At 56.0% G+C, this 22,207-nt stretch overlaps 1 long non-coding RNA gene across 5 annotated transcripts; it reads right to left on the reverse strand.

Annotated features, from left to right (window-relative positions):
• Positions 1–336: 336 nt before the first annotated feature.
• LOC125335522 lies at positions 337–13,211 on the reverse strand. Of its 5 annotated transcripts, XR_007207470.1 has the most exons (4): positions 12,304–13,211; positions 5,626–9,411; positions 3,989–4,190; positions 337–1,187 (listed from the first exon to the last, which is right to left on the reverse strand). It is a non-coding gene; the product is annotated as an uncharacterized LOC125335522 (long non-coding RNA). The 5 variants fall into 5 exon arrangements; XR_007207472.1 differs by having other exon boundaries at positions 3,989–5,718; XR_007207473.1 differs by having other exon boundaries at positions 337–965; positions 3,989–9,411.
• Between the last annotated feature and the right edge of the window lie 8,996 nt (positions 13,212–22,207).

Raw genomic sequence — 22,207 nt, forward strand, 5'->3', positions numbered from 1 at the left:
GGAACTGGAGAGCCATGGATCCAAAGGAATTCATCAAAGAGCTCCTGGAGGTGAAGCTCTTGGTCCTTCCAAACCCACATTTGGCTCAAAATCAGAATCTTTTGCAAGAACTTGTCCATTTCTATGAAATTTTTGAAGAGGGACAAGGCTTTTCCTCAACTTTCCAGATCTGGAATATTTCATTTCACTCTGGGCATTATTTCTCTGGACCCCTTTGTTTGAAGCATATTCGAATATCTCATGACATATTATTATACATTAAATGTCAGAACGCATTTTGATGCTGGTAAATTTCAACTATGTACACAAAAGTCCAAACAAAACATTTTCTCCTATTGAAATGTCAGATTTTTATTGAAACAAATGATTTAGAAAAAAAAAAAATTCCCAGAGTCAGGAAGCATTTGAGACTTCCTCCACACTTAACTGCTTTTGTTCAATTTTCCTGCATGAAAAACTCTGGTTTCTGATTGTTTTGCAGAAGGGGAAAATCTCATTTTGTTGTTTTCAAACTAAAAAATTGCAGTTTTCAGTCAGCTCTCAAGGCACTGGAATTCCTCAGCCTGGATTTTTCCCCCAGGAGGAAAAGAGGAGGAAAAGCCCCTCATTTCCACCAACAGTGGAAGTTTTTTTAAACAAAAACTTGAGGCAGCTGATAGAAAAGACTCCGCTCCTGGCGAGCCAAGAAAATCGAACTGGTGACAAGTTTTTTTTCCTGAAAAGCCCCAAATTTGCAAACAGGCCTTGGATCCTGTGGAATATCAAAGCTTTTTACCTTTCCAGGCTGGCATTTGGCACATCTTGGCCCTCCATCCGTCATTACCCAGCAAATCGTGTTGATGTGAGAAGGGGAAAAAGGAAGTTTTCTTTGTTGGGAGTTTTCCTTAAGCTTGGGAAAAACAAAAAGAGAAAAAAGAGGGAAGAAATAAACTTGTGCTGTAATTTCCCAGCATCTTCTGCTGCTCCTGTGGAGAGAAGAACAGGGAGCTGGAGACATTCCTGGGCTCATCATGGGGAGCTGGAACTCTCTGCACAGCCACAGAAACGATTGTTGGTATCACACACGTGGTGGTGAAAGTCCTCCCACAAACCTCTGGATCAATCCCTTATCTGATGCAAATGAGGCTGAGAAAGGAGATAAAACCCCATGGAACGACTGGTGCCTTCTCCTGGTGGCAGTGGTTTCCCTGTGGGTGAGATTTCATGGAAAAGAGAGGCAACTTCTGCTCCTAAACACTCCCAAAATGCACCGAATTTCCATGGAATCATGGGAATTCCATCTCAGAAGGGCCCTTGGGAGGTTTCAAGTCCAACCTCGTGCTCAAGGTCCACACTGAGTTCAGGGTGGGTCACTCCCGGCTGTGTCCAAAAGGCAGGACAAGCACATCCCTGTGCTTCCAGGCCACTCCCTGAGTTGTTCTTCCCAACTTTCTCTGGAAAGAAAACTCCTATTCCCCGGAAAAGGAGAGGGTGCAGCGAGTGGAGGCCAGGAGATGGAGAGCCAAGGAAAAGCCAAGTGCCAGCCTCAGCCTCCCCCCTCTGAGATCCCGCTCCAGTTCTGGAGCCCAGGTAACAAAGGCGAGGTTGTTATCCCAAACCACTCACGAGATGCTCCACCTTAAGTGCGGGAATAAAAGAGGAATCCCAGAACACCCTGAGCTGGAAGGGACCCCCTGGGGCCATCGCAGCCCAGCCCAGTCAAAGCTCAGCTCTCACCGAACGGGTTTAGAGCGGAGAAAGCACCCAGGTGAGCTGGGGGTGAGCACAGCCCGGGAGAACCCTCACAGCACCGAGGAAAAGCTGCTTCTCCAGGATCCTGGCGGCAGAAGTGGCAGCACCCAGGGCCTGGCTGTCGGCAGCACCCGTGGGGTGGCACAGTGGGTGCTGGATCTAAGTGATCCCCACGGCCTGGGCTGGAGGATTGATCCCCCCACAGCCCTGCCCTACCTGTGGCTCGAGCTCTTGGCTGTTTTCATTACTTTTTCATTTGTGACTCGCATTCGGAAGGGTAACAGGACACCCCGGGGCAATGTGTTTCCAGGGGATTATTGCCTCCAGCTCGTTGCTTTATGACACATGCCATAATCACCCAGAAATGTACAGCCTGTCACAACTCATTACTTAAGCCTGGCTTATGCAGCCACGTATTAGGCGTGATGGATAGAGCAGAGCCACAAAATCGTATGGACATTTGGTGGCAAGTGTTAGTTTGTCTGGAGAATGGCTTGCAGCTGGGCCAGCTCTGCCTGGAGCCGTCCTCAACTTCAGAGCACTCACGAGCTGTTTTTGCTCCCCCTCTGCCCACTCTGCCTGAGCAAGTCCCACAGTTTCACGCTCCTCTGCTTCCCCTCTTAGCTGGGCAAGGCTCTCCCACCTGCAGCCACCAGCACCGAGCACCTTCCAGGCAAGCTGAGCCCCACAAAACTCCCCCGAGGCCTCACAAAAGCAAGTCCCAAGTCAGGCTCCTTCTCCCTTTTACTGCCCATAAATCACCGGTCCCGAGATTTCCTGGAGAGCAGCGAGGTGGAGGAGGGAAAAGGGGAGAGCAGGGAACGTGGGGCATGAGCTGCTTTCTTCCAGGGAATGGTGCCACTCTGGGTTTATTTTACAGCTCTGGGCACTCCGGGCAGCTGGCACAGGGAGCCAAATGGCTGAAAGCAGGGGTGAAGGGACACCCTGGGATCGGGAGAGGCAGAGGGACACGCTGGGATCGGGGGGAGCAAAGGGACACCCTGGGATCGAGGGGAGCAAAGGGACACCCTGGGATCGGGGAGGGGCACAAAGGGACACCCTGGGATCGGGGAGGGGCACAAAGGGACACCCTGGGATCGGGGGAGGGGCAGAGGGAATCTGGGGAGCAGCCAAGGGCCAGGAGAGCAGCAGGGAGCTGGTGACCCCAGGGAATGTTCTTGGCCAACAAGGCTGGGGAGAGGAGCAGGCCTCAGGCCCAGAGCAGCCCCACAAAGCTCCCCCAGCACTCCAGGGTGTTTAACCAGAGCTGATGTTCATCATCTCGTTCCAGCCATGGGCAGGGACACCTCCCACTGTCCCAGGCTGCTCCCAGCCCCAGTGTCCAGCCTGGCCTTGGGCACTGCCAGGGATCCAGGGGCAGCCCCAGCTGCTCTGGGCACCCTGTGCCAGGGCCTGCCCACCCTCCCAGGGAACAATTCCTTCCTAACATCCAATCCAAATCTCTCCTCTTTTAGCTTAGAGCCCTTCCCCTTTGTCCTAGCACCATCTGCCCCTGGAAAAAGTCATTGTCCCACTTTTTTATAATCCCCCTTTAGGCCCTGGAAGGGACCCTGAGGTCTCCCTGGAGCCTTCTCTTCTCCAGGTGAACAATCCCAGCTCTCCCAGCCTGGCTCCAGAGCCTCCTGGGCATCTCTGTGGCCTCCTCTGGATGTGCTCCAACAGATCCACACCATTCCCATGCTGAGGACTCCAGACCTGGGTGCAATGCTCTACCAGGATAGAGGGGGGATCATCTCCCTCAGGGTGATTCTTAGGGATCTTTTCCAGCCTAAACAATTCCCAAGATGCTGGTGGGTCTCAGGAGAGCCTAAGCAAGCAGCAGAATCCCCTCACGCGGATCTGACTGTCAGAGGAGTCACGAGATGCTGTGGAAACCCTCCTCAGCCTTCCCTGTGCCTTTCTCTGCCTGGGAGCACTCACAGTGAGGCTCTGAGCGCTGGACCACCAGGACAGGCATTCCCAGAGGGAGCTGAGATCCAGGGATTGCCTGGCAGGCTCCTGGCTCTCAATGCCAGCTCTGTGCTGGCCTGGCCAGCACACACCACCGTCCTCCTGGCCACGTCCCAGCCCCACAGCGGGTTCAGCCCCACTCAGCCCGGCCAGGGTGGAGATCCATTTCGTTGTTGGGCTGGGGAGAGCCTGCCCTCAGCACAACCCTGAAAGAACCCACGGCCCCGCCCTTTGCACGGAATAAACTCGCAGCAAGGCTGTTCGCCCCCAGGGAAGTTCATCTCACCTGAGCCCGGGACACTGGCACAGGGCCAGAGCCCTCCTTGCCCCGAGGAGAGGGGGTCCATGCTCTGTGCCTCTCAGCTCGCTCTCCTTCTGCCCCTCTTTCCAAACGGCCGCCTCCGCGTTCTCCAGCTCTGCAGCTCAGATGTGTGCACCATGCCCTCTTTCACAGAGGTTTTGGGGCTTTTAATCCTTCTTGCTGCTCTCTGAAGTTAAAGACATTCAGGTTAAAAATACGTGGCTGAGGTGTTTTTGTTCCAGACCCCCTCCGAAACCAAAGGTGGTGTCTCAGTGGAGCAGAACCAGCCTCCCGCAGGTGACAAAGGCAATTCACGAGCACATAAACTGCAGTTGTGACAGTGAACTGCTCCTCTCGGATATATGGAGACAAATCCCATTTGCCCACATCCCTTCTGCTGTACCTGCTCCCACTCAAGATTCCCTTTTTTCCTGAGAGCAGCTTAACGTAAATCCCGGCTGTCCCAGGAGCTTCTGAAGGCTTTCTTCTCCCTGCCAAGTTTCCTCCAGCTCTCGGAGGGCAAACAGCAGCCACACAGCCCCTTTTGTGCTCCAGGGCTTGGCTCCTGCTCCCCCCAGGCCGGTGGGCAGGAGAGGTGCCCTGAGCCACACTCGGAGGGCTGGCACAGCATCACAGCAGGCTTTGAGCAGCAGCTGCCGCTGGGTGTCCATGGAAAGGGCACCTCACCCAGCCCAGGACTGCAGAGGAGGAGGGATCTGCAAGGCAGGGCCTTGGCAGCATGGGGGAACTGGGTTTGGGGGCTGGGAGCCTCTGGGGGGGATGGTGCTGGTCAGGGAAGGGGAGATCAGCCCCGGCAGGGGCAGCTGGGGGATCCAGAGTTCAGTCTGGAAAGCACAAAATACAGCACCGAGTGGCACTGGGCTCACTGAGGGATGAGAGTCAGAGCCCGCAGCTCCAGAAGTGAGACTCCCTCAGCCCTGTTCTCCCTGCAAGGGAAAAACCCCAGGGCAGGCACGGGCTGTGGACAGGGCTCAGCTGCAGCTGTCCCTGCCCAGCTCCTCACGACCTCCCCAAAACCTCCTCATTCCCCCTCTGCCTGTGGGAAGGGACACAAGCGACTTCTGCATTGCCAAATCAGCTTTAAGGGATGTTCCTGTGCTCCTATTCTGCTCCAAACTTCCAGGACAGGAATGGAAACACCACCCAGGCCCCTGCAATGACGTCTGAGCACCACCAGCTCTGGCCCTGCAGCCTGGAGAGGCACGAGGGGCCCCTGTGCTGCTGCGGCTTGGGGACATCTGTGGGCTGCTGGGACACTGGCTCTGCATGGTGATGGCCACTGGGGTCTGTCCTGGGCCATAAACCCTTGAGAGGGTCACAGAGGGAGTTAATGAAACCCTACAGTCACCCAGGGACAGATTCAGGTAATGGAGGACATAAAATCCACCAGGTGAGAACAATAAACCCCCTGCAACGGCTCCACTTCCTTCTGCTTTCTCCCAGCTATTTCCTCTCCCTCGTTATTGTCCTGGGGTTGGGTTTTTTTCCCACCTGTCCTTCTGACTTTCTAGAGCACTTTCCCAGTCTCTTCTTTTAGGTTTTTCACCCCTGCCCTTGTGTTTTTCCCTGCAATCCACAGCCCAGTTTCGTTTTCCCCTTACCTGGCACCCGTGGCTGCAGTTTGTGCTCGGTGTCACAGTCCAGGCTGTGGTTTGCATACACTGGGGATGTGCTCCCACATCTTCCCTGCCCTTCTTTTTTGGGAGAAAAAAGATATTATCTAAGGTTTTCCTTAGTGGCACCTTCATATTAAAAAATTCCAAGCACTTTAAAGTCCTGCCTAATGCCCTTTCCCTTTTCCATGGCAGGCCGTGGGACACACAGGGATCATGATCCCAGTGCTGCCCATCCCTGTCCTACATAAACCAGGGCTGGAGGAAGAGCCCAGGGTCTCCAACCTCTCCAGAAACATCGGCAGGGAACGGGAGGACATTTCACCCTCTCCTCTGCCCGGTCCCTTGGGAGATCCCACCGAGGAGGGAGCATTCCAGGAAGGAAACCTTCCTTTCTATTCCCTCGTGTTCCCAGCCCTGCCAGAGCTGTATTGATTTATTCATAGATGAGAAATGGGGCTGTGATCTCCTGGCCGGGGTGAAGCAGGTCCTGCCAAGCCACGCAAACGGTTCCTGTTACTGCAGGGAGCAGAACAGCAGCAGCCAGCCCCACCAGAGGACAGATTCCTTCAGCACAACACCTTGGGAGCAGAGCTCTGGGAAGAGCAGGATGTTTTTGCTCTTCAAAAGGTCCGTGTTAAGATAAAGGGGGAGGGTGAACACGGGCAAGTGTGCTGTGCGTGGTTCTCGCAGCACTGCTGAAAGTCCGCAGTGATTCTCCAGCCTCTCTCTCCCTGCGTCCTCCATCAATGCCAGGAGTGGATCCCAGTCCATTCCCTTTGCAAACTTCCCTCCTTCCCTGAGTTTACCTCTCCATTTCCTCTGCTTCTTGTGTTGGGAGACTCTGTTGGATCCCACGTGGGACCTGGGGATCCCTCCTGGCCACACTGGCAGGAGCAGCAGCCACTTTCTTGTTAAAATATCACTCCCTTCTCCCAGCCAGCAGCCATCAGGAGGAGAGGAACCAGCCTCAGGCTGTGCCAGGGGAGGCTCGGGTTGGATATTAGGGAAAATTTCTTCACCAGAAGGATTATCAAGCACTGGCACCGGCTTGTCACCATCCCTGGGGGGTTGTGGTGACTGGAAGGGTTGGTTGGACTCAGTGACCCTAAAGGTTTTTTCCAGCCTACATGACTCTGTGATTCTACTAAAAACATTCAAAATAAAGCCGGGGAAGCCTCCAGAATGAATTCCCTGTTCCTACCACCCTCCGAACCCTCAAGTCTGAGATTCCCTGCTTGGGGGAACCTGCCAGGCTGAGGAACAGCCCGAGGGATGGGGTAGGGACACAAGGGCCGTGCGGGGGCTGCAGCCAGGCGTGCTGCACACCAGATCCCGGGAAAAGCCCGAATCCCAAAAGCGGCGGCTCCTGGCACAGCCCGGGGGACGCGCAGGGGACAGGGACCGGGTGCGCTGAGCGGGGCGGGGATCCCGGCCGGGGGCAGGGGGGGGTCGAGAGCGGGACCCCGCAGCCCCCGGGACCCGAGCGCCCCTTGCCTGGGCCGGGGGCCACTAGAGGGCAATCGTGGCGTGTCCCACGCCCGGAGCGCCGGGAACCAGGGATGCGCAGGGGGGACAGAGGCTGCTTGGTAGCCGCAAGGACACGTCAGGGCACCTGCCTGTCCTAAAGTTTAAAAAAAAAAAAAAAAAAAAAAAAAAAATTAAGTCTGTTCGAACTCTGCTCGGTTTAAGCGCTGCAGGTGGATAAGCGGGACCTTTAGGATCCGTGCGGACGCTCCCAAGATGCTGCAGCTCAGCCCCGGCACAACGCAGAGAGTGCGGCCCCAGCTGAGCTGCGTTTTATCCCCAGCTGATGAACGGAATTTAGGGAAAACCTGTTCCTAGGGCAGGCAGATGTCAGCAGTTGGCTCCTTGATGGAAATATTGGAGCCGCCCTCTGCGGTGGGGTCAGACCCTTCCCCCCCAGTAACAGAGCAAGAGGAAACAGCCTCAGGTTGCACCGGCGGAGGATTCGATTGGATAAAAGGGAAAATTTCTTCAGCAAAGCCCAGGCAGTGGTGGTGGAGTCCCCGTCCCTGGAGGGATTTAAAAGCCGTGTGGATGTGGCACTTGGGGACGTGGGGCAGTGGTGGCCTCGGCAGTGCTGGGATAACACTTGGACTTGATACTCCCACCTACATGACCCTATGACCCGCCTCTAGTTTTCCCAGGGATGCGCTTCCGTGCCCCCACACCCCATCACCCCTCCACGGGATGCTCCCTCTGCCCCGGGCCTGGCCGCTGCTGCTCCCAAGCTGCTCTGAGGGACCCTTCGGGAAAGGATCTGCCCTGCTCCTTCTCTCCAGCACATCCTCGGTGACACAGAGGGGCTCCTGGAGAAGTCCCGCAGCCCTGCTGGGTTTGCTTGGCCAGTCCCCAGCTCCGTCCCCTGCTCCGGGCGCTTCCCCCGGGTGCCAGCAGCCCCTCCCTTTATCAGGCTGGGGCGGTGGGAGATAGGCGGCGGGGCTGATAAGCCCTCAAGTGGCAGCGTGCTGTAAACATTCCCACTGGTGCTGTTAGATTAGAGCGCTGGGAAAATGCCTGCAGCCCCCGGGCCACCAGCGCAGCCGGCTGGGGCTGGGGGGCTGCGGAGCTGCTGAAAAGCGCCGAGGGAGGAGCTGTGGAGGAGCTGAAGCGCTCCGGGGCACGCCGGATGCCGTCTCCCAGGGAAGCGGGGCTTGGCAGGGGCTCCCCAGGATTCCTCGGAGGGCTGGTTTGGCATCCGAGCCTGCAGCCAGTTCCATCTGCACCCAGAGGCTTCGCTGCCTGTTTTGCCCAGATGGACGGAAATCTCACTTCTCCGTCCCTCCGTCTCCCAGGAATTCTGGTACCCAGCGGTCTCAGCTGGCTGGAAGCTCTGGCTGAGGGTTTTCACTTGTACCTGGAGGATGCCACAGAGCTAAAGGCTGTGCTCCTCCTTCCAGAGGAAGCGGTACCCATTTTAAACCCGTTTTCCACCGTAAAACCAGCCCGTGCCAAGCAGCTTCAGCAGGTTACTGCCTCTAGGGCGGAGCGGAGTGGGGAGGGCAGACCCTTCCTGTCCGGGAGCAGAGGGGCTCTTTCCGTGCAGCGGCTCCTGGGCACGGGCTCAGCCGGAGCCGGGACCCTGCCGCCCACCGAGCTGTGCCACGCTGGTGGCTCTCGCAGCTCTGCCAGGCGAGGTTGGGCACAGAGGTGACGCCACCGGCGGTGACAGTGTGGCCTGGCGCTCAGTGTGGGGCGCAGGAGCAGGCCCTGGGAAGGAGGGGACGCGGTCCCAGCATTCCCACAAGGAGCGGGCACAGCAGGAAGCAGCGATCCCTCTCTCCTACCCCGCTCCGGTGGGTCCCTCCTGACCTGCTGGGCATCAGCATCACCCCGGACCTCCAGCTCCGAGGGTGAACACCGTGGCTGATGAAAGCTCCCCATCCTCCTTTTCCCGTTACTCTGGGAAGGAAATTCTCCGTTTCTCGGGGATACCCACGGCTCTGGGAGCTCGCTGCTCAGCGGAGCAGCCGCAGCTGCCTTGCAGAGCCGCTCGGAGGCAACATTCCCTCCTCTCCCATTCCCAGCAGCTCCTCGGGCAGCTTCCAGAGCTCACAGTCAGGCAGCGCCGGGCCCTGGGAACCTCCCACTCCCACTTTCTCCCTAATATTTCCACAGTGAGTAAATCTCCATCCTTTTAGGGCTCTCAAATCTATTATTTTTACATTTGCAGTGGATTCCCTGGCCCTGATGTTAATGAAAACCTCCAGGAAAGCTCCTCAAATACAGCTTTGACTTTCTGCCCAGGACCTGTGGACAAGGGAAAAAAAAAAATCAGGCAACATTAATAAAGCAGGAGGTTTCTATTAAGTCTGAGGGACTGGACTCTCTGGCTTTCTTGGATGCTGAAATCCTCTGGTGCAGGATAAATCTTATGCACTTCATTTTCCCAATCTCTCCTTCAATATATTTTAAGAGAACGCTGCAATATCGGGGTAAATAATGTCCCGACTGCAGCGTGGGGTCTGCAGGGCGGCCTGGGGTCAGCCTGTGCGCCGGGGCATCCTCCACCGTGGCTGCCTGTGGGCTCAGCCCTCTCTCCCTAATCAGGGGGCTGAGCCCGGGGAGGCTCTGATTAGCTGTGAAAACAAATAACGAGCAGTCCCTGCGAAGCCGGGGAAGGAAGCGGGTGAGTGGATGTGCATGAAGTCACTAAACACGCAAATCTCTGCAGCCAGCACCACCTTGGTGGGAGCAAACCTCCCCCAGGTCTCTTCCCTCGGAGCAGGACGCGTTTCCCATCCGCGTGCGAAGGAGTTTTCCATTTGCGGGCCCCGCTGCTGCCTTTGCACAGCACCTGCTCCTCCTAAAGACGCTGGATTTTCTTGGGAAGAGCTGTTACCTGGAAGCGTGCGCGCAGAAAAGGGAGCAGGTCCACGGGGTGCTGCGAGCCCCAGGTCAGGCTGGGAGATGATTTCCCCCTGCTTTTATCCCTTTGAGTGCTCTGCAGAGCGCCCTGAACGCGAGTTAATGCAGCAGCTGCAGCACGGGGAGCGCCTTGGGGCTGCTTTCACACCCTGGGCTCGCACGCAGCCCCCGGCGGCCGCGGATGCTGCGAGCGGGGGGTTTTGTTGGGATCCTGGCACCTCGTTGCCCTGGGATCGCCGGCGATGGGGCTGCTGTGCCGGCACAATGCACAGGGAGCAGGCTGGTGCTTCAGGCTCCGGGGGATAAATACAAAGGAAAACTCCCTCCTTGCCTAGGAGCAGGAGCTGGCGTGCTCGGAGCGCCTCGTGCTGCGGGGTTTAACGCAGCAGCGCTCCCGGGGCTGTTACCATGGCGCTTCCAGCAGCAGAACAACCTTTTCCTGCCTGGAAAAAACCCGCCAGGCCAATCCCAAAGTGCCGAGGCAGCGGAGTCCGGCCAGTGTGAGGCAGGAGCCCTGCAGCCAGCGGGGATTGGGAGCAGGGTGCGGCACAGACGCAAATCGGTACAGCCCAGGGCGGCTCACAAGGCAGTTCTGGGGCTTGGGAAGCCAAGGGGCTCTGGCCTGGAGCTGGGAATGTAGGGCTGGAAAGCACCATTTGGATTATGGAGTGTCCTGAGCTGGAAGGGCCCCACAAGGACCATTGATCCAACTCCTGATCCTGTCTCCTCCCCACACACCCCAACAACCCCACCCGGGCATCCCTGGCAGCGCTGTCCAAACGCTCCTGGAGCTCTGGCAGCCTCGGGGCCGTGCCCATTCCCTGGGGAGCCTGGGCAGTGCCCAGCAGCCTCTGGGGGAAGAACCTTTCCCTGCTCTCCAGCCTGAGCCTGCCCTGGCCCAGCTCCAGGAGCTCCCTGGGTGCTGTCCCTGGGCACCAGAGAGGGGAGCTCAGTGCCCCAGGGACAGGCTCCAGTCCACTGGCTCTGTTTTCATCCAACATAAGAAATCAGAATTTGTCCTCCTGTCAACGAGGGGCACCCTCCTAAGGCTCATCCTCCATGCCCTCCGCCTTATGGATCATCACAGGCAACCTCAGCCCTGCCTGCTGGAGATCCATGTCCTGCTTCTGCTGGAGATAAGGGCCCGAGGATGATGACAGGCTGAGAGAAGAGAAGGTTGAGTGGAGACCTCAGAACTGCTTTCCAGGATCTGAAGGGGCTGCAAGGAGACCACAGAGGGACCGTTCATCAGGAACTGGAGCGTCAGGACCAGGGGGAATGGCTTCAAACTGACAGAGAGCTGGTTTATGTTGGATAGTGGGAATAGATTGTTCCCTGTGAGAGAGGTGAGGCCCTGGCACAGGGTGCCCAGAGAAGCTGTGCCTGCCCCTGGATCCCTGGAAGTGTCCAAGGGAGAAGCCTGGGACAGTGGAAGGTGTCCCTGCCCACAGCAGGGGTGGCACTGGATGATCTTTAAGATCCCTCCAAACCGATTCTGGGACGCTGTGAACGACTCCCACCCCTGGCAGATGAGGTGTGAAATGAGGCCCTGAGCAGAGGACAGAGCTTCAGGTGTTCCCCTCTGCAGGCTCTGGGAAGCTCTGCGAGGAGCTGGGTCCCGGATCCCTGCGGCTCCATCCCCTCTCCGTGGTTTTACAGGGCCCGGCAGCACTCAGGGCAAATTCACTCGAGCGGATTTAGGGGAGGGGGCAGAGAGAAAACTCCCCAGTGGCCGAGTGTAACAAACAGTCACCGGGCGGGATCAGGATGCTCACACCATAACGTGTGGCAGTTGTGCTTTCACCAGCCCCGTGGGACCTTGGCAAGTAAATCAACTTTCCCTACCCTGACCCAAATAAATGTCCTGGAGTGGAAATAAGAGATTGTCTTTGCCTGAGATCACCGTGTGCTCGTTCCAGGGGATATCAGTGAGCAATCCTCACTTCTCTGGACCACTCACAGCTTCACCCTCTTCTCCCTGAGCTCTGTAAGGAACCACTAATCCAAATTCCACCAGAGCTGGGGGTAAATCTCCATCTGGTTCACAGGTTTTCAACAATTCCTCAGCCATTAAAAGGCTGAAAGGGATGGGTGGGCAGAGCCCACAGTTTTCTGATCCTCCTCAGAAAAATCCTTGCCCTCATTCCAGACCTGACTCCTGAAATGCCCCTCCATTGGGAATAGACACAGGGGAGCAATCCCCAGGAAGGCAATCCTCACCCCACACACACCAGCCCCCAACCTCCTCCCCCTCTCCCTCCCTTGGTAGGGTACCTTTAGGGCCACATTCTCATTGGGATTTTCCCTCTTGCTCCTTTCCACGTTGTCTGGAGCCACCAAAGCACAAAGCTGCGGCAGAATTATTTCTTGCCCTGCCCTACTCGTCCAACCAAGTTCCTTCCTGGTGCTGCTGGAGGGGACATTTCATTTCTCTGCAGGGTGTGGGTTTAGCAGGATGACCAATGGCTGTTTGAAAACTGTGGCTGAGGTCCCACCTAAAGTTGTTACCTCAGGCATCCTTTGAAATCTTCAGGAGCTCCTTCAAGGCCCTCGGTGTGAGAGGCCAAGGATTAAAGGATTCAAGTGGTTTCCTCTGTGCTGTGTGGAGACCTCAGATGGTTCATCTGGGGCTGGTGTCCCCTGGCCCTCCCAGGGGCTGCTGAAGGGTCATTGTCTCAGTTCAGGTTCCATGGCGCTGACATCAGGAACAGCTGTCGGCCCCTCTCGTGCCCCTGATCAATAACGTCCCAATCTCGGCGCTCGATGGCATCAATTATTTATCTCTAATTGGATTGGATTCCTCCTTGGTCCCAGCGAATCAATTAATGAGTATTTGCCACCAGAGCTCCTGGTGCCCTCCAGAGAGACTTGTCACAGCAGCACCGGTGGGAGCTGGGGCAGGAAAGGCTGGGAGGAGCGGACGGGAAATCTCCTGGGGGCTCTTCCCTCGCAGGACGGGCGGAGAGGCCATGGCTGTCGGGCAGCTGAGCTGGGACAGCGCTGCACAAAACCTTTGTTCTCCTTGCAAGACCTTTCCTTGGAAACTGAAGCTCCTTGAGGTCCATGTGGAATGGGGAGAAGTCCTGAGTCACAGAATCCTGGGATGATTTGGGATGGGAGGGATCACCTCGTTCCAATGGCCTGCCATGGGCAGGGACACCTCCCCCTGCCCCAGGCTGCTCCCAGCCCTGTCCAGCCTGGCCTTGGACACTGCCAGGGATCCAGGGGCAGCCACAGCTGCTCTGGGCACCCTGTCAGGGCCTGCCCACCCTCCCAGGGAACAATTCCTTCCCAGTATCCCATCCAGCCCTGCCCTCTGGCAGTGCGAAGCCATTCCCTGTGTCCTGTCCCTCCAGGCTCTTGTAAAAAGTCCTTCCCATCTTTTCTTGGTAGATTCCCTTCAGGTCCTGGATGCCAGCATTGTCCACTCTGCGTTTCCACCACTTCCACCCTGCTATTATAACCTCCAGCCCCTTTCCCAGGGCAGTTGCCCTCGTTCCTGTAACTGAAGGATCCCTGCCAGGATACTCTCCCACGGACGCACAGTTGGGCGGCAGGGATCCCCTGCAGGCCAGCAGCTGCCTTTGATAATGAAGGATCTTTGGGAGCTTAAATGTTCTCCTTCTGAGCTCTGACAATATTTAAGCATGTGTTAACAGTTTAAAGAAGCAACCCACTGGAGGAAGTCTCATTTGTCAGGAGCAGTTGCTCGAAATTTCATCATAACTGAGTTAAGGCAGCCCAGAACGGAGCGGGTTGGAGCGAAGACAGGAGCACTGATGGATGGTTCACACCAGCTGCTCAAGCGGTCCTTTGAAAGCTCCTCGAGCTGAGGTTCTGCAGATCAGCGGCCCTGGCTCCTGAGGGAAGCAGGGCAGCTCCAGGAAGGCAGGATGGGGTTTCTGGACCCTTGTGCAGAGCCATACATCAGCACAAAGCCTGCCAGCAGTGCTCCTCGTCCTCCACATCATCCTTGGGAATCAAAGCGCGGCTTGCGGTGGCTGGGGAGGCTCAGAAATCACCTTCACTTCACACAGAAGAAAATCCACCACGGCAGCTCCAGGAGATCCTCACAGTTCTGCGTTTTTAGCCACAAGGCCATGAAATACCTTTGGAGCCCTAATGTTCCCGATCCCTGGTTCTCTGGGGGACCAAAACTGCTTGGAGAAGTCAAGGATCGGTCCTGAAGAATTGTTCAAATGTTGCTGCAACTGCTAAACCTCAGAACCAGCAAAGACACCGCAAGGAGGTTTTCCTCCAGCCTGTGAACCAGGAGGGCCGTGGAGTTTGGCTGCTCACCAGGCCAGGCAGGGAACAAAATCAGGGAGTCCCTCCTGAAGTCATCCACAAGTTCAGCTCAGCTGTCAGAGGAATCTGAGCAAGGTGAGGGCTTTTGGGGGCAGCCAGGGCGGGGCAGGTCTCGGTGCAAGGCGGGATAGATGGCACAAAGTTCCTTTATCCATCTGGGTTTGTTAAGAATCAAAGTTTTTCCCCATGACTGCATTGAGATGAGGATACTTGAGAACTTCAAAATGCAGGAAATGGGATCTTCATGCCGTGGTGTGGAAGGGCAGAGTGACACGGGTTAAACCTGGTGTGCCATGCAGAGAGCTGTGCCAGCATGGGAAGAGACCACTGGGAACAGGCAGGAAAAAGGGAAGAGCCTCAGCCAAGCCCCCGTGGGTGGGCACACCTAGGACCTGCAGCTCCCAGTGCCTGCTGTCCCCACCAGCTCCATCCAAGGGCTGCCCGCCCTGGCCCACCAGCACTGAGCACCCCCAGCAGGGGAAGGACATTATTCTCCCTTTTGGGGGAGTGTCCTCCCTGTGCCATCCTGAAGCTTTTTAACACCCTCAGCAGCCTTCCCCATGCTGATTTCCAGCAGATGTGGTGCTAATGAGTAACACTGCAATCTCAGTGCCTTAATATAGTGCTGGGGGGTGATAAGTCAGAAATTGCTGTCATCGTTGGGGTGAGGACGATCTGGTCATTGTTCAGAACTGTCCTCCTCTGATGATTACATCAAGGGCAATGCATTTTCTCCCATCTACTCCCACTCTGCTTCCAAATTTAAAGCTATTCAGCCATCAGACACTTCTGGTTTTTCTAAGGGCTTAATAAGAGGCCGGGATGCAGATGTTCAGATAAAGCCCTGACAAATTGCAAGTGGAGGAGCCACGTTCAACTTGACCAATTAGGGGATGCAGGGCAGGAAAGGGCCCCAGCAGCTCTGCTGAACCAGCTGCCACCTCTCCACGTGGTGGAGAGGGCAGAGAGGATGGCTCAGAGCCCAAGCGAATATTGCCACTCAAAGCTGAGAGCTGGAGATGAAATCCAGGGCTTGGGGGGGAGCAGATGGGTGAGGGGATGTCCTGGTTCCTACACTGGCATCTGGGCTGGAACCACGCTGAGATCCCAGGATTCAGCCAGCACAGTCCAGCCAGAGCAGGCCAGGCCCAGGGGAAGCTGCGTGGCAGGGAGCGTGGTTGGGCAGGGTGGGCATCCCGGCGGGGCCGTGCAGCTCCCACCTTCGGAAAGGCTGGGAACGGATGCTCCAGGTGGGGATTGTAAACTCCATCCTGCTGTTAGAGGGTCTGAGGAACATTCCACGTGGCCCACAGAATCACAGGATTTTTGTGATCCTGAAGCCCTCAGAGACCATCCCATCCAACCATCCCCCAAGGCCACCACCAACCCCTGTCCCCCAGTGCCACACGGCTTTTAAACCCCTCCCTCCCTCCCTTTTGAATCCCTGCTGACCCCACCACTGCCCTGGGCAGCCTGGCCAATGCCTGAGCACCCCTTCAGGGAATAAATACTTCCTAATATCCAGTCTAAGCGTGCTCAGGAAGGGAAGAGTGGAACTGGAATGGGACAGGAATGGCAGCCCGAGCGTGGGGAGGGGAAACGTGCTGAGACACAGGAGGCAGCATTTCCTGGGAGAGAGCAGAGGGGTGGGAAGGCAGCCCGGGAACAACAAAACCTCTGGCAGTTCTGCTTTGGAAGGAGAGTGGAGGAGTTGGGGGCAGAGCAGGAGAGAGGGCAGGGGTGAAGTGCCAGGTGTGAGATCATTCAAGCAAAAGGAAACATCCCAACACCTGCCTTGGTGTCTGCAGGCAGCTGCACCCATCAGGCCACATAATTCCAGCATCTGGAGAAGCACTAGGCTAGGAGGGACCCCTGGAGATCTCCAGTCCTTGTCCTGCCAGCTTCCAACATCCCCATTTTGTCCTCCCTGAGAGCCTTGGGAGGAGGAAATCCACCTGCAAGCAGCTCTAGCAGACATCCCCCCTCTTCTGCATCCTCATTTGTACATCACCACACAGTCCTGGGCCTAGACAAACCCTCTTCCCAAACTCCAGAGCGATTCTGGAAGGCACCTGTTAAAATCTTGCTATCCAGGCTGCCCAGGGAATGGGCCCAGCCCCACGCCTGGCAGGGACCAAGGGGCGTTGGGCCAACGCTCTCAGGGATTGTTGGGCTGTCCTGTGCAGAGCCAGGAGCTGGATTTCAGAGATCCCTGTGGGTCCCTTCCCACTCAGGATATTCCACAGCTCCGTGCTGGCAGAGCTGGTACAGGCAGGACGATGGAGGAGCCAGCAAAGAGCTGAAAAATGCCTCTGTTACCTGGGGACAAGAGAGAAGCAGAGCTCCAGCAAATCCCCCGGTCCTGGGGAAACGCTGGCTGAGCTCCTTCTCCCGGGCTCTGCTGGACAGCTAAATCCCATCCTAAGCTTATGAAATACCGCCTGCCCTTTATTCCTGGATCTGCTGGATTTGCTGCTGGCCAGAGCCGGCATCTCTGTGGCCCCTCTTCCCAAGCCCGTGGTGCTGGGAGCTGGAAAGGCCCCGCTGGAGCGGATGAAAACGCGGGGAGAGCTCAGGCTCGCTCGCTCGGTGTCGCATGGAATGAAAAGGGGGCCCAGAGCCCGAGCCTGGGGCTGTAAATTTTCCACCAGCGCAGGGCCTGACGTCCTGCTCAGGCGTTTCTGCTGCATCCCCTCCCGGCTCCCGCCGTGGGAATGCGCTGTCACTGCGCCTTGCTGATCCAGGCCTTCCAAAGGAGCGGATTGAACGGGATTTAACTCCACAGATAGCCTGGCAAGGGCGAGATGGCTTAGGGGAAAGGTGGGGGAAATAAGATAGCCTTTGCTTCTGCCCAAGGAAAAGGGAGGGAGGCACGTTTGATACAGGGAGAGGAGGGAAGGGCCCGGCAGCTCTCGCCCCTGGCTTGGGGCAGCACGGGAAACACCACCAGGAGAAGGTAATTATTTAAATTAACTAATGGCTTCCTTATAGCCTGGGAATAAAGAGCCAGATGTGTCCCAGCTCCTGCCTCACTTCCAGGGCTGCTTTTCCACCAGTTTGTGAACACAGGGATGCGAATCCCAAGCCTTACCTGCTGCCAGCTCCGTGCCCTTCCTCTGCTGTCCATGTTCACCTCCCTGGTCCAGGAACAAATCCATCCCATGTCCAGTCACTCCTTGTCCTCCAAGCAGCCCGTGGCCGGCGGGGAGGGAGCTCTGGAGTGCTCAGCCGGGGTTTGGGATATCACGGCTCAGCTCCCTGGGCTCCCACAAACACCTGCAGCAAGCTGGGAGAGCCAGGCCTGCTCCAGCAGCTCCAAGATGGGGATGGCACCCATGGGGTGACACCCCTGCTCCCTGGCTGCAGGCTCAGTGCCGTCCCAGCATCCAGGATGGCAGAAAAAGGCTCCTCCATTGGGAATAGAGGCTGTGGCTCCAGGTGGGATCAGGCTTTGCAGCACTCTCCCAAAATGAGTTGTTGGAGTGAAGGTTTTGTCTCTGAGTAGAGGGAAAAAACAAATCCTGTGGAAAGCCCCATGATTTTTATCTAGAACAGATTATTTTTGGTTGTTGGAAGTTTTCCTGGTGGACCCACAGAGGGAAAGGGATGACGCTGTTCAGTCATCCAAGTTACAGAGCAGAGGAGCTATGGGCTGGGGGACCCTGGATGGATGAAGGGGGGAGAGACAGAGACCCCACTTCAGAGCTCCCCAGCTCCCTAACACCTCCCTCACATCCTTGTGCTGCCCAAAATCCCTCAGGCAGAGCTTCCCAGACAGCCCCCCCCTCCCAGAGACCCCATCCTCCATCCCTGGGAGCCAGAACCAACCCTGGCCTTCTGGGGACGGGGACACCTCTCCCTCCCCTCTCTCCTCACCATCCAGTGCTGACTCCTGCCTTGGCTTCCCCAAATCCTGTAAATCCCTGGCTGCAAATGGTGCTCAGAGCCAGGAGCTGCCCCCTCTCCAGCCCAGGAAGAGGAGGAAACACAGCCCCCTCCTCCTCCCCCTTTTTCAGCTCCCTTTCCCCCATTTGAGCTCTGCTGCGGCTGTGGCAGAGATCCAGGGCTGGGATGCTCCACACCTGCCTCTGGCATCCTCCCATCATTATCGTCCCTGGAATTAGGGAGGGAGCAGGGAGATGGGATGTCCCAAATCACACCCTCTCCATTGCTTTGTGTTAAAACGTCCCACAACACGCTGCAACAAACAGGCAGACAAATAGCTGCGTTAAAATGTGACCCCCACAGCTGCTTTGGGCAGGAATTACCTCAGCAGAATTATCCCTGATACTCACCCCTCCCTCAGCTTCCCTGGAAAAAAAGGGAAAGCCCTGAGCCAGCGGCCCCTGATTTATGTGCTCAATGACAGAGATCACAGAGGAGCTGGTTTTAAACCCTTCCTTAACAGAGATGCGGATGGCAAAGTGGGCTCAGCCCCAGATTTGACCTCCAGCTCCAGGGAAATGATATTCCAGCTCTTCTTCCAGAGCCTGTTAGAATCTGGAGGTGCACAAGAATCTGGAGGTGCACAGGTTGCTCATGAAGTGGGAGAAGGAGGCCCATTGCAGCACCAGCATCTCCTGCTGCTGCAGGAAAACCTTCAATCCCCAGAAATAAACACCTCCACGAGGTTTCCCTGGTCTCAGGTATTGGCCCAGCTTTGAATTCCTAAAGGTGATGCTGGTTTGCCAGCCAAAGGGCTGGAAAACAGGAGTTTGACTTCCAAGGGATTGGTAAAACAGGAGTTGATTTGATCTCTGTTGTTCCTTAGTCAAACCCTTAAGTCTCAATCCATCAATTTAAATAAGGATTATTTCTGAAATGTTTACTACTTCACTCGGTATTGCCATAAACCCTTTCATAGTCAAAAACTCAAACCAGTCTGGCTCAAACCCAATCTATCCAAAATGTAAAATCTGAGGTGTTTTCCTCACCATCTTGTTCTTCCCTCCACAGAGAATCTCTTCTCCAGAATTAAAGCCCTGCCCCGCTGTGTTGCTGAAGAGTGAGTGTTCTCACTTGTTGCTAATCTCCAGGATTTTAATTTCATGGCATTAAATTTTATTTTAAGAGCATTTTTGGAGTTTTCAGGTGGCCATATGCCTTTGCCATGAAAACCATGAGCTCGCCCTGAGCCACTCTGTGCCCTCCAGCACAGACTTTTATAACCATCCTGTGGAGGAAGATGAAGCTGTGGCTGGCCTGAAGCTCCTCTCCCTTCATCCCTCTCCAAGTTGTCCAGCTCTTCCAAGGTAGATTCCCAAACCTATGTGCGTGAACTCCCAGGGTTTTGGGAAAATAACACCCTACAAAACCATTCTTCAAACCCCCCTTATTCCTCAGCACCCCCTTTCCCCTCCCTTTTCCTGCTGCTATGTGCAGGCAGGGCCTTTCCACACCTCCTGCTTCAGCTTCCAACTGCTCCAAATATTTCCCTGGCGTTTTTTTAAATGGCAATTAATGGAAATTAAGACATTCCCCCCACTCCTTTCTTTTAAAACGCTTCCCACTAAAATCACCCTGAGTGCTGAAACGCTGGGCCTGGTGCCCACCAGCAGGAGCAAGGACAACATTCAGGCCTCCCTCCATCCCAAGGAGCCGGGAAGACGGTGCAAAGCACCATGGGCTGCTCTGGAAGCCCATTACTGTTTTATGGAGGTCACCCTCACCTAATTATGCCACTGTTCCTCCCAGCCCCGGCCTGACCCTGCTGATCCTGCAGCGGATTAACATGTCCTGGTCACTTGAGCGTGTGGGGAGCGTCTGCTGCGGGCAGCCAGCGGCCCAGGACTGCCTGCAGCTCCGTGTTATTCTGACCTCGGCCGTTTTTTTCCGTGGCCGGGCCTTGGAGGACCTGTTGAATGGGGCTTTCATTTGGCTGACCCCCAGGGTCAGCTGTTTTCGGAGCATGAAATATGGCTGCGGGTGGACAGGAGGGAAGAGATAAACTCGGCTGAGGAGCCTTAACAGGCCAATGAGCCGTGACTAATGATGATTGGGGTTTGTCTTTCCAGGCCGTAATTTATTGGGCTGCTGACCACTTAGTGCACTGCTCGGGGAATTAACTCCTTCAGGGCAGCAGCTCTGCCCCTTGGGGATTGAGCTGCTCAGCCTTCCCCGCTTCTGCGGGGCCAGCAAACATTTCATTCTGCATCTCTCCCTGCTGTTACACACCTTGGTTGTTTTCTGGTCTTTTTACCACATGTGCCCACAAAAAATGCTTCTTGCAGCTTTTCTCTGGGCAGATTTCCTATCGCCCCAGGGTTTTTTGCAGGCAGAAAAGGGGCCACGAGTCCCGGTGACCCTTTTGGGCAGGCCCGTGGTGGCTCCTGGCTGGCAGGCGCGTGGCACGAGCCACGAGTGCCCCAACAAAAGAGCTGGCGTGTCAAACACGGCTCTTACATCTTCATCAGGGGCTCCCAAAGCTTGCAGCTCTCTCCTGGGAGGACAGCCCCAGCATCCATCTCTGTCATTCCCGGGCAGATGGAGACGGACAGGGATTCTCCGGGCTGGCTGCTGTGCCTTGCACAATGTAGGCTCAGCACTCTGAGATTCAAGCCCCGATTTTGCCTTTTTGTCTCCTTAATGTTCGGGTTTTGGAGCAGTTCATTGCAAAAATTTGGATTTCTTGCTGTTTAGAAAAGTTGACAGCACGAGGAACTCCTTGGCAATGTTAGTTCATTTTGTGGAGGGACCTGTGTCTTCTCCATCATCCTAAAAATGGCATGATAGAAATCAGAGTTACTCTAAAGGCTGAGTTCTGCCTCTTCCTGGCTGGGATTAAAGAGGCTCATTTAGCTTTCAAGTGCCCCAGTTTCCCCACCTGAAAACAAGATCGGGGGAGGATGCTGCTGCTGCCAGTCCATGGGGTGTGTTTGGGCATCAGCAGGGTGAAAAAGATCCAGCAGGGAGGGATCTGGAGCAGGGAATGCTGCTGACCTTCCTCCTGTCACCCCACACGTGCCTGGGTGCCGATTGGGGTGCTCAGAGCCAGTGCAGAGGAGAAATCCCAGCTTTGGGGAGAGCCCTGGAAGAGCTATTTGCAAACCAGCCCCAAATTGAATCAATTAATTGAATTGTCAGCCGAGCCGTATTTAAGCACTGATCTCATAAATTGAAAGGAGAGTGGCCTCCTTTGGATAATTCCCCTTAAAAGCACAGGAAAAAAGATCTCAGAAGGCCTAGGGGGAGACTGGAAGAGCTCCCCATGGTCCAAATCTATTTCTGCCTTTAAAAAGCTGTAATTATTCCCACATTAAGAGCCATCCTGCCAGAGCAGTTCCACAGGAGCTATTCCTGCAGGAGGAATTCCCAGCAGTGGGCTCCTCCAGGGTGCAGGGACTTCAGCAGGGCCAAGGATCACGGAGCAGAAGGCACCAGATGTCCCCAGGAGCTCGGCAGCAGGCGCAGCTGGCAGGGAGCTGGGGTGAGCCTCGCCATGCCTTTGGTGCCCCTCAGGAAAGTTCCCCTGGACATTTGGGGCTGCTTTGGTGCTGATTCGCCAGGACAGGCCATGAACCCGAGCCCTGAAATGGCAGAGGGAGCAGCGAGGCACAGCCCTGGGCGTGGTAATGCCCCGCACTGACCTGGCACTCCGCGAGTTTAATCACCCTGGAACTCATTACTGCAAATTAAAGCAGAGCCTCTCACCCCAGCCGGGCTCGCCGAGCATTCCTGGGCAGGCACGGCATGGCTGCAGCTCCTCCAGCCAGCACCTGGGAGAGGATTTCCCTGGGAATCGGGGGTAGTTCAGCAAACGAGCTGAAGTTTGATTCAGCTGAGGGGCTTGTGTTGGGATTTGCAGGCAGTTCTGTAAATAAATGGGTTCGGCAGAAGGGCTCTGAGGAGGTGAGTGCTTTACATTGAAATT

The sequence above is a fragment of the Corvus hawaiiensis genome, chromosome 18, assembly GCF_020740725.1.
Source record: "Corvus hawaiiensis isolate bCorHaw1 chromosome 18, bCorHaw1.pri.cur, whole genome shotgun sequence".
Taxonomy (NCBI): Eukaryota; Metazoa; Chordata; class Aves; order Passeriformes; family Corvidae; genus Corvus; species Corvus hawaiiensis.